Source organism: Amblyomma mixtum, chromosome 2 (assembly GCF_055824585.1).
Source record: "Amblyomma mixtum isolate Tamu chromosome 2, ASM5582458v1, whole genome shotgun sequence".
NCBI classification, from domain to species: domain Eukaryota; kingdom Metazoa; phylum Arthropoda; class Arachnida; order Ixodida; family Ixodidae; genus Amblyomma; species Amblyomma mixtum.
The window spans coordinates 23,707,032-23,719,295 of NC_143013.1; positions in this window are offsets into that span (position 1 = coordinate 23,707,032).

A 12,264-nucleotide genomic window follows, 5' to 3' on the forward strand; every position below is an offset into this window, starting at 1 on the left:
AAATAACAATGCCCCAAATGAGCAGACAAGGGAAGGGAAAAGAAGTGCTCGTTATGACATACATGACGGAAGCCAGCATGATTCATGAGTGCCATCATGAGTGCCCCGAATGGTGTGATGAAAGAGCTCTGCCCAAGCCCCACCTTCTACCTTCCTTTACTGTCAAATGCCACCTGCAAGCAAGAACCTGCTTTTCTCTCCTTCGTACTGTCCTAGAGCGCTTTTCAATTCAAGATATGCACGAATTCCTTCTTTTTACCCCTTCTCTGAAAACGTGCTTCGTTAAGTATGCTGTAATAAGGGAGTAATTACTCATTGACGTCCACCCGAGCGCAGCCATACGGCTACAAAGGAAAGCTATACAGCTTTCTCAGAAACTTCGTAGTTAAAGAAAAATTCGTCCTGGTCCGGGGTTCGAACCCGGGACCACCGCTACACCGGAGCAGTCGCTCTACCAATTGAGCTAACCGGGACGGCAAGCTTATGGTAGGGCGAGAGCGAATTGATCAATAACTCGAAGTGGGAACACTGTTGACCAAATATTTTAGGGGAATCCCCCAAGGTGGAGTATATTTGTAATAAGGGAGTAATTACTCATTGACGTCCACCCGAGCGCAGCCATACGGCTACAAAGGAAAGCTATACAGCTTTCTCAGAAACTTCGTAGTTAAAGAAAAATTCGTCCTGGTCCGGGGTTCGAACCCGGGACCACCGCTACACCGGAGCAGTCGCTCTACCAATTGAGCTAACCGGGACGGCAAGCTTATGGTAGGGCGAGAGCGCATTGATCAATAACTCGAAGTGGGAACACTGTTGACCAAATATTTCAGGGGAATCCCCCAAGGTGGAGTATATTTGTAATAAGGGAGTAATTACTCATTGACGTCCACCCGAGCGCAGCCATACGGCTACAAAGGAAAGCTATACAGCTTTCTCAGAAACTTCGTAGTTAAAGAAAAATTCGTCCTGGTCCGGGGTTCGAACCCGGGACCACCGCTACACCGGAGCAGTCGCTCTACCAATTGAGCTAACCGGGACGGCAAGCTTATGGGGGATATTTTAGGGGAATCCTTGGGGGATTCCCCTAAAATATTTGGTTAAGTATGCTGTACTCATCCGATCACGACCCCGATTGAGGCGCTCTTCGTCATGCGTACGGAGGCAATTTTTCACTCATGCTTTGCACACGTTGGCATTAAAAGTAACACATTCTCCGCACTTGGCATGCAGAAGAAAGAAGGAGTGGATTCTGAGTCTAGCTGTCGGGTTTCTGTGGCTTTCTTTGGACTCAGATTAGACTTCCTTCTGGGCTGCCAGTGTGCTATACAGCGAGCTACAGCTGGAGAGTATCTTATGCTTCAATATGCTTACGAAACGAGCGCTTTCAGGTACTTCCGGACCATTCTTGTCTCTGCTAAGGTCGGACAGTATATATGCACGTGCCATACACGGGCCATCCATGGCAGGCCAAGCTTCTTCCTCGCTCAGATTTCTCGAGGGGCGTTGAATGCATTACGTGCCCTGTTTCTCGCAGACGTGCTTAAAGCAACGAAAACAGCACTTTAGTAGCGCGGGTCGGACTTAAGTACCGCGACCACTTTTGCTTGTTTTTGTTGTTTCGAGAGGATATGGGTTGCAGGCAGGTCTGCACGGTTCCGCCAGGGCTGGGAAGGGGCGCCTGACATCGCATATCACCGCAAGACCCAGCTGGCTGCCGCGTGACGCTAGCGGTGCGTGACAGCGAAGGAAGCGACTTGGAAAGTCACGTGTTCTGCGCAGGACGCGACCTCACGCACGTAGTTTCATGCCTCTGACATAATGTTCGGTGAAAGATTGTAAAAATTAAGATTAATTTATCAGAAAAGGCTCACAATACCGCTCTGAAGGGTAGCCAGTTTTGTTATTGTTGTTTTCGTTGTTGTTGTCGTCGTCGTCGTCGTCGTCGTTGTTGTTGTTGTTGTTGTTGTTGTTGTTGTTGTTGTTGTTGTTGTTGTTGTTGTTGTTGTTGTTGTTGTTGTTGTTGTTGTTGTTGTTGTTGTTGTTGTTGTTGTTGTTGTTGTTGTTGTTGTTGTTGTTGTTGTTGTTGTTGTTGTTGTTGTTGTTGTTGTTGTGCAAGATAAGTCAGCCATTCTTAAACAGCAATCAAGCTTCATCAATCTGAGGCCCCATCACAGTTGGAACACGAGTCCGTGATTGTGAGAAATAAGTCGCTTCGCGCATTCACTGAGCAAACCGGTGTCTACTTTCGTATACGTCATGATGGCTTCTGCTCCCGATTCGCAGTAGGAATCAGAAGTGTGTAAAGCCGTCAGCGGTATGAGACACTGCCAGTGGTCAGGCCAAGGTTCGCTTCGGCGGTGGTCTGTGGCGCTAGTATACGGCATTCTACGGACATGGCGCACCTCAACGGCGTATTTCTCCCTCTGAGGCGTGCACACTTCGAGAGGAGCGTTTGTTTCGGCGACGTGAGTAGCGGTGTGCAACAAGGTACGCACGGGTCGGCAAACCGCTCTCCGGCTTCGACAGCAGCACGCAAGCGAAGCGAGCGCGCAGCTGACGGTACATGGTACGGCATCTACCGGTGGCCGCTTGTGTTATCGACAAGGTTACGGGAACGCGACGTGCGGCTTTCCCGCTTCAAGCTGTCTGACTGCAGATGTCGAATACAACTTGCAGTTGCGCCCCGCCGCGGTGGCTCAGTGGTTATGGCGCTCGGCTGCTGACCCGACAGACGAGGATTCGATCCCGGCAGCGGCGGCCGAATTTCAGTGGAGGCGAAATTCCTGAGGCCCGTCTACTGGGCGATGTCAGTGCACTCAAAACTGTCTGGAGCACTCCACTACGGTGCCGTCGCTTCGGGAGGTTAAACACTGTAAACCGAACCAAACCAACCGAACTGAAACTGCGAACTACGGTACGTGCACGCTGGTAGGGGGATGCTAGTGAGTTTTCTCATGGATAAACAGTGCTTTTTTTTGTTTTTCATTTACGACAGGGAAGACGATTGCACTTAGAACCAAATCGCGTGCTCCATTTACTTCTGTCCACTGTTGTGCTGTAAACCAACTCATCTTACGTGACGCTAAAACTACTCAGGATGAACTGCTCGGCTAGCTTGGTTCCACATAATTCACTCCACCACAGCGCACTAAATAAACAACACGGGAGGACAAAAAATACACCACAAAGAGCTGCCGCGCTGCGACTAAATTTATACAAATAAGCGCGCAAGCGGATATAGGAAAAAAAAACACAAAAATAGAAGCAATATGTCATGTCCTCCGCTGGTTATGGTGAAGAACCTCGCATGAAACAATGCACTTGTTTTGATTTGCAGCTTGTTATGATTGTGATGAGGTTTTCGTTTTATCCGATGTTCGTCACCGCTATCAACAAGGGGCATGACGTATCGCTTTGAATCTGGTGTTTTTTTTTTCTTTCACTGCGTCCGCTTACGCACTGAAATTGTACAAATGTAGGCGCAGCGTGCGGAAATAAAGTAGTTGAACACAATGTTTTCCGATGCCTTTCTGTCCGTCCATGTTCATTTCTTGAGTGTTGTGGTGAAGTGAAGCTAAAATTACCACTTGATGCCATTGACTGCACTGATCCACTCGCTGCAGAGATCAAGTTCTTTTTCTGTTGTTATTTCCGCGTCGTTTCTTCTTCTCTACTAATTTGTTGATATATTGTTTATCATAACTGTATGTTTCCCTTTTGTTTCATTTGGTTATTAATGCGCTGTATAGATTTATTTCTTTTTTATCATGATCGTATGTTCCCTTTTGTTTCCTTTGGTTATTATTGCACTGTATCATATTTTTTTCGCACCCTTACACAATGCCCAATGGGCCTGTAAGGTATTTCAAATAAAAAATAAAAAAGTAAACGTAACGCATGTTGGCTTATAAGTAGGGCATTCCGTGTTCAGCACTGAGGCTAGGGTACTGCCACGGGTTTTCGAAGAAATTTGTTAAAATCTAACTATAACGTCCACAGCTGGGGAGAGTTTTTAAAACAGAGGGGGGGGGGGGGTAATAATGACGCGTTCAACTCCGATCGCATTGTAGTCGAGCGAACGTCATAATTTATGTTGCCAAGCATTTGTAATTTATGTTATCAAGCTTTTCCATGCAATTGTTGCGAAAAATGCAGCACTTCATTATTACTGCGGTCCGAACGTGGCCTTATTCTTTTGCCCGATTGAAAGCAATGGGCCGACACTCAGGTAGCACCGAAAACTTCACAACAATTAAACTTTTTATTTTGGTAAAACGTTAATTCCTGATGTCATTTTTTTCTAGCGTTTGCGAAACGTCTCAAATAAGCTTTCCAAAAACATTTCCCTGATTTTAATTAGACACTTTTATTTATTTATTTGTTTATTTATATATTTATTTCGAATACCCTCAGGGCCCGGGTCATCGCGTTACAGAGGGGAGTGGAATACACAACATAATTAAGTTAAAAGCACAGGCATATATATATATATATATATATATATATATATGAGGGAAGTCAACAGCCAGAGAAACCAAGGGAGAGAGGGCATTTTTTAATTTATTTATTTATTTTGTGCTCTTGTTCGATTTAGAATATTACTGAATATGTTATCGCTTAAAGAAGTTGTTTAGAAAAGCAGAAGAAAAAACAACCATATATATATATATATATATATATATATATATATATATATATATATATATATATATATATATATAGCACAATAAGATAAACGTATTTGGTTGCTAGTTTGAATAAGATGCGAAATTGAGAAACGCTTCTTTTAAGTAAACGTTTATTGGGAGTCGACGTTTCGGACAGAGCCTGTCCTTTTTCAAGACTGAAGTTACATGGTTCTTGCTTCTCTTCTTAAAGGGTCTTCATCTGTACAGGTGTTCGACACATGAACCAAAACAAGCCGACGATGCAGAAGGAAGAACGGCTCAGGGAAGAGAAAAAAAGAAAAAATTAACAAACGGGACGGGGAGCGGGGAGGGTAAATGTCATCGCCCGCCACCCACGTATGCAGTCGCGGGGAGAAAAGAAAAAAAAAGGAGAAAAGGGGAGAAAAAAAAAAGAAGAGCGGGAGGGGAGAATGGACTGAGAACTGAGTCCTAACACAGCGTACAGCTAGCAAAGTGTATGGAGACAAACAGTGGCCGACGCACAGCATAGGTTTAAGATGCACTCAAATGTTGTCCACTTAAACGAGTAAACAAGATACAATGGAGCAAAAGGGCGGGGAAAAACTTCTGCCATGTGCAACTTCTTTGACAGGATGAGTCAAGGTGGGCAGAGTGGAATTTAACGAGACACACGTGGAGTGTAGATGAGCTCACCTGCACACACCCACAAAAGCAACAAAAAAAAAGGAAAAGAAAAGGCCGGAAACGGAGGCGACTTTGGGGAAGAATCGTCGCGTGGGGCCACTATGAATGGCGGGAGTGCTTAGGTTTCTTTGACGGCGCCGCTCTCATCAAGATGGTCGAACGGGGGAAGGTAAGAGCGCGGTGTGCGATGAGGACATCGATGTAAGCGTATGGGAGAAAGCTTGCGAGGCCTGTCAGGCCGGCACTCCAAGGTCAGTACTGGATTTGCAGGGGGCGTATTGAAGACAAAGCGCCCAGGTTCTCATTAATGCCTTGGGCAATTGTTCCAAACTTATAAAGTACGACTCGCGTTGCTCCCGTTCCCGGGTGTTGTTGAACCCACCCTGTAAGACTGTTAATTTAAGTGCTTCAAATGGGTGTTTTTTGTCATTAATGTGTTTTGACAAGGGGAGGTTAGGGAGAGATAGGGCATGAGCGCGGTGGTTATTAAAGCGAATTCGTAGAGGGTTAACCGTCTGCCCAATGTACTGCATACTGCACACACCACATTCTAGGAGGTAGATAACGTTGGAGGAGTCACAATTAAAGTCGCCATTGATTTTCCATTTAAAGTCTGAGGCTGTGCTTATCGCACAGCTGGTTGTTTGCATATGTTTGCAGACGTGGCATCTACTTTTGGCGCAGGGTCGGCAACCCGACCCAAGGTGGTTATGTGTTTTTGAGTGTACGAGAATGTTTTGAATGTTTTTCGGTCGTCTGTAGACTACGTGAGGGGGAGTAGTGAAAATTTTTGCGAGGCGCTCGCTTTGTTCGAGAATGTTGAAATGTTTTTTAAGGATTTTGTTTACGTTGGGGGGATTACTTGTGTAGGTGAGTACCAAGTTTGCCTGGTGATCTGTTTCTTCACTGCGTCGACGTCCATCTAGTATTTCATCTCGGTTGAGTTTAGATGCCCTTTCAATTGCATCGTCGACAATGGCGGGGGGATATCTTTGCTTGGTGAGGACTTCTCGCATGCGATTGGAATTTCTCACGAAGTCTTGATCTTGTGAACAGATTCTTTTAAATCGATGTGCCTGAGAGTATGGGATACTTGTTTTGGAGTGGCGGGGATGACAACTTTGAAAGTGTAAGTATTGTTGACGGCCCGTCGGTTTTCTATATACGCTGGTGTTAAGTGAGCCTTCCTTTACCGAAATATCGACATCTAGGAAGTTAATTGTCGTGTGGAAGTACGCGTGAGTGAACGATATTTTGGGGTGGACAAGGTTGAATTGTTCAATAAAATGTAGGAGTTCTTGCTCTGTGTCAGTCCAAATTAGAAAAATGTCATCCAAATAGCGTTTGTATAGGATGGGCTTGATGAGAGAATCTTGCAAGAATTTAGATTCAATACTATGCATGAAGATGTTGGCGTAGGCGGGGGCCATCCTTGCTGTGCCTTTAATTTGTAAGTAGTGTTGATCGTTGAATTCAAAGTTGTTGTATTCGAGTACGATTTTCGCAAGTATTTCTAGAACACGTGTGGCAGGAGACTCCTCTTTTCTATCTTGTCTGTACGCTTCGGTCAGAGATCTGATGCCATCGGAATGGGGAATATTAGTGTAGAGTGAGATTACATCTAATGTTACCAGAAAGGCACCTTCCGGAAGTTTAAGGCCCGCTATTTCGCGAAGGAAATGGTTTGTGTCTCGTATGTAGGATGGGTGTGTTGTTGGAATATGCCTGATTAATGTGTCAATGTAACTGGAAATTGGTTCTGTAATCGTGCCAATGCCAGATACTATAGGGCGGCCAGGATTATCCTTTTTGTGGATTTTCGGTAGTAAGTAGAATCTACCTGGCGACGGGTGTGGTGCGGTGAGGGCTTTAGATAACCTTAGGGTTATGTCCCCTTTTTGCGCAAGCTGATCCAGAGTCTCTGCTATATATTGTTGGTATTGTGGAGTTGGGTCTTTTTCAAGAAGCTGGTGGAAGCAACTGTTAGAGAGTTGTCTCAAGCCTTCCTCAATGTATGCTTCACTATCCATTACTACTATACCGCCTCCTTTATCTGCTGGCTTTATGGTTACATCTGTCCGTCTGCTGAGAGCCTTCAATGCGTCCCGTTCCTTTTTGGACAGGTTCGGTCTCCCTGGAGTGTGGCTTTTGTAAGCGCGAATTATGTCGTTCTGGACCGCATTAATATACATGTCCAAGTGTTTGTCTCTTCCCATGTTAGGAGTCCAGTGTTGGTTTGTAACGCAGAATTCTCTGCTGTCTGCACTAAGTTGGGGCCTATCACAAAAGTATTCTTTCAGTCGCAACATTCGTGCAAAAATTGTCCAAATCTTTTAAAACTGAGAATTCATTGTGTTTACTTGTGGTGGGGCAGAACGTAAGACCTCGAGAAAGAACTGATTTCTCGTCAATTGTTAGGGCGCTGGATGATAGATTAATAATGCTATCCTGGAAACCAGACCCAGAGCTTGTAGCAACGGGTTTATCATTAGTGGCTGCTCCCGTTCCAGAGCATTCTGCTTGTGTTGTTGGTATTAATGTCGTTTGTGTCGTTGCGTTGAATTTGTTTTTGGGGCTTGCCGTAACAATGGGGTGATTATTAGTAGCTACCTCCGTTTCGGATTCTTCGCGTTCAGCTGGGTTTGTCCACGCGAGGTGTGGAATCCCGTCCCTAATGAATTTTTTGCGTTTTATCTCGCGTACCTCTCGGGTTCTCTTTTCCTCAAAGAGCGTAAGTTCGGTGGCCTCAGGCGCGGTTAGGGGAATGTGTTGACGAGCACGACTCTCTTCTTTTTTCAGAGCCCCCAAGACCCTCTCAAAATGGCCAATCGTAGCTCCAAGCAAATCCAAAGAGGCAGATTCTAGTACACGATTCCAATTATCATTTTCCTCATCACACGGGTTACCCATTGATGGTGTTAGTGAAATTTGTAAACCTTTTGGTGCGATTTTGGATTGCATATAGATCTTTAGGCTATGGATATGGAGTTCGTGCCTTATTCATGTATCCACGATTTTTCTCAACTTTAAAAATTTGGAATTATTTGAGGAGGGCTGTCGGTAGGGTGAGAAGGAGAGAGTCGGCGTACTCACGCGGCCTGATTGTCAGTGTTGACGAACGCGTTGTGCGGAACCACAGCGCTTTCGGATTGTTTTCGGAACCACAGCGCTTTCGGAACCAAAGCGCTTTCGGAGAAGAAACATTAGAGTTAGTTCGAGATACATGCATTAAGTTACACTTGTTAGAGTTAAGAGTCATTAGCCAATCCTGACACCATGCAGTTACGGCGTTAAGGTCTGATTGCAGAATCTTTTCGTCATTAGGATTGGTTATTTCGCGATAAATTACACAGTCATCTGCGAAAAGGCTAGCGCGAGATTGAATTTTGATGGGTAAGTCATTTATGTAAATTAGAAAGAGCAAGAGAGCAAGAACGGAGCCTTGTGGCACGCCGGAATCAACGGGGACATAATTGGAGTCGATTTCGTTAATCGACTCCAATTATGTCCCCGTTAAACAACATATGTACAACTTTCGCTAAATTGATGAAAAACTTCACTCAACACTTTGCAAGGAGCATGGGGCAATGAGGGCGACACGCACTACAAAATGCGCCGCAACCAATACATGCCACTCACACACGTTCCAACGTATAGCATGACCTCAGGCTTATACTCTACAGCCAGGCATGAAGGGCGCCATAAGAGATAGTGCTGAATGAGTTACATGCACTTTTCTAATGAAATATTAGTGCTGTGTATGCAATCTATGGCACTCATCGTCTCAGATATTTAACTGCAAAGTTCTGATAGTTGAAAAACATGACTACTGCACAAATAGTTGTGTTATGGTTACGATTTTAACATTACAATGACATTAGTATTTTATAGTTGCTTAGTTATAAATCGAGCACGAAAACCGAATTGTCAAAGCAACATTAGCGTAATGTTTAATTTGAATGCTTACCAGGAAACATATAATGTATTAATTTTTAATATTAACAAAACTTTCAAATGTAGCATGTAACGTTACTGCAACTTACACATCCATTTTATAACATTATTCGAATGTTCGGTGCTACCTGGGAAATTTGTGACAGGCTGAATAGCTAGAATTCAAGACCGCCGTAAAACCAAACTAACTTGTCCAATAAAACATTCTCGTTCCACTTGCTGTACGATCTTTCAGTGTAGCTACTGTTTATGCTATCATATCAACCGTTTTTTGTATTCCTTATTTCGCTCCTACGTTTCTCTGTTTTTTTTTTATTTAAGACCACAGGCAACACATATATCCCCTGCATCCGTCCTTATTTTCACAAGCAAACCAGTCAGGCCGTGACGCCCCGTAAAGCATTTCCTCGTGCGCAGGGTTACTCTCTTGAAATCGTTGATCTGGAGCCACTTTCATTCTCGCTTTTCTTTCGGCCTTCGCGAAGGTACTGTAGACGATCTTCGAAGTCACTGTAGATAGGCGCTTCGAAGGCACTGTATGCCAAACGCGTGCGACAACAGGTGCTCCTTGGCAAAGGCGCGCCTTGCCGACGAGAAGGAGGCGACCGCAAGAGAGCGCGTCGCTAGGCGTCGCAGCCTTCGCGGACACGGAAAAAAAAGGAGCCCTGCTACCCTTTCCCGGCAGTTTGTCCTCGCCTTCCGCTTCTGCCGCTGCCCTCACCGCGTCGCCATCGAAATAGCGCGCTCGCGGATAGCGCGGTTGCACGACGGCTCTTCTCGCGTCGATATCGCGATTAGCGAACGCGATTTTCGCTCTTATACGTACCACGCGACATTTGCATTCGGCTCATTTGTGAGTCGAGGGGAAAAAAACCGCCTACCGGCCTACTTACGACGACTGCTCACTCTGTACACATTGTAACCCTGTGAGAATGGACCGATTTCATAGAAAGTTTCACTAAGCCTTCAGTGCCGCGAAGGATGCCGGTAGTTCTAGCGGGGGAGGGGGGTTGAAGTTTTCAGGAAAGGAAATGGCGCAGTAACCGCGTCGTGAAGGGTGGCATTGGAAGGGATGAGAAAGGAGTGAAAGAAGGGAGAGAAAGTGAAGCGACATTGTGTAGGGCTCCCGATTGATAATGCCGCCTACTTGGGCCCTTCAAAGGCACATTGAGGGCGAACTGAAGTTGGCCTGTATCGGTATATTACCGTGTCCTAATCACAAAGATTCCCCTGTCTCCGAAAGCGGAACTTTTATAAGCTAGAAAGGGCAAAATAGTTCATGCAGGTGGCGCCATTACCGGCTGATTTCATAAGTAAAATGCGTGTGTCGACGCCGATTTTTAAGCGCCTATCCCGGAGAGTACGCTAGACAGCCTTTAGCTTCAAAACGATGGCGACCCGTCCTTTTCGATTAGTACGTCACGAGTCTCAATCGACTGACGGAAAGACTTTAGAATTCAGTTTTCTTTTGTTGACCTACAGAGGTGAACACACTCAGAAGGAGCCAAAAAAATCAGTTTTTACTGAGAATAATAATTCTAAAGCATAATATAATAAAAATAGTAATAAAGAATCAATGTCCCATTAACATGCACCTAAGGCAGGCAGGCAGGCAAAAAACTTTACCGACTCATGAGGGTATCAAGTGAAAAGGGGGGGAGTGAAAGCAGCATGACGACGAGCCCTCGGGCCGCTCTAGAGGTCGGGCGCTTATGTAGTTCGACGACCGCTCGGGCCCAGCCAACTGTCCAGAGCTGTACCTCCGGCCGCAAGCTGCGCTGAGCAGCCTCCCATCACTCCTGGTGTTGTGACTCCTGGTGTTGTGAGGGGCAAAGAAGTTCAGGCAGTCTTTGTCAGAAGTACCCGGGCCACAGAGTTCGCTGTCAACCCTTAAGTCGCTAGTAGGTAGCGGTACACTTAGGGCACCCGTGAGAGAGAGAGAGTGGGAGACAAAACGTTCTTCACAGCTCCTAAGCCTTTATGTGTAAAGTCGCTAGTCTATGAATCCTGCGGCGTCTGCAGCATCTTGGGCCCGTACGACCAGTGAAAGCTGATCTGCGGGTTCCCAGCTGGACAGCGCTGCCTCCCACGGCTCCGGCGTGGCATTCTGTATGAGGGGGACTTCTGGGTTGTACCGGCATCCCCGTTTTGCAGAATTCCACAGGAATGAAGAGTGAGCAGTCTGCTCACCAACCAGGAATCGGGAAGAGAAAGACAGAAATTTTATGGCAACGAATGAATTCGGGGCACGCAGGCTCCTGGGTCCCCGCACGATACCACTACACTCAAGTGTTTATGTTCCTAAGGTACATAACACTGGAGGCCGGGCCAGCGGCCTGCAGCCTATGCCCAGAACTATTTGCCTCTTCTCTCCACATCCTCTCCCTCTTCCCGGCGGGCCCTTGCACGCGACGCCTAGAGTAGCTCAAGACCTGAGAAGACTGGGAGAACCTGCTGCGCTCGGAGGGATCGGGGCAACCTCCCTCCTTTTGCTGCAGCCTCCCACCGCAGCAAAGGAAAACGAAAGCGACGAATTCGTCACTGAGAGTACTTTTTGCGGGCAAAGCAGCGCAGAAGGGCGCTGTCGTACAGGGTTATCCTCCTTTTTCACTTTTTACGATTTCGTTAGCTAGTTCTTAAGACCTAATGAAGCGCGCACTCAATTAGTTAGGAACCAGCTGGCTAGTTTTTTGTTATTTCTCACTATAGCACCATGGCAAAAGGCGCGAAGAAAACAGGTGGTTAAGCAAGCGAAAATTTCATTATAAAATGATGGAAAGTGTGTCCCAGTTATCAAGAAGGTATAGCAGATCTTCGAAAATTCGTTTGATGGTGCCTGGTCTTTCTTTATAGTAGTGTCGAGTTGGTGAGAAACGCGTAGTTTAGTCCTTAACGTCGGACCGCAGTTTTCTTAATACTATTACGATTAATGATTCACTCGCAAGATGTACTGCTGGTGCTTTAGGCACGTTGGCTA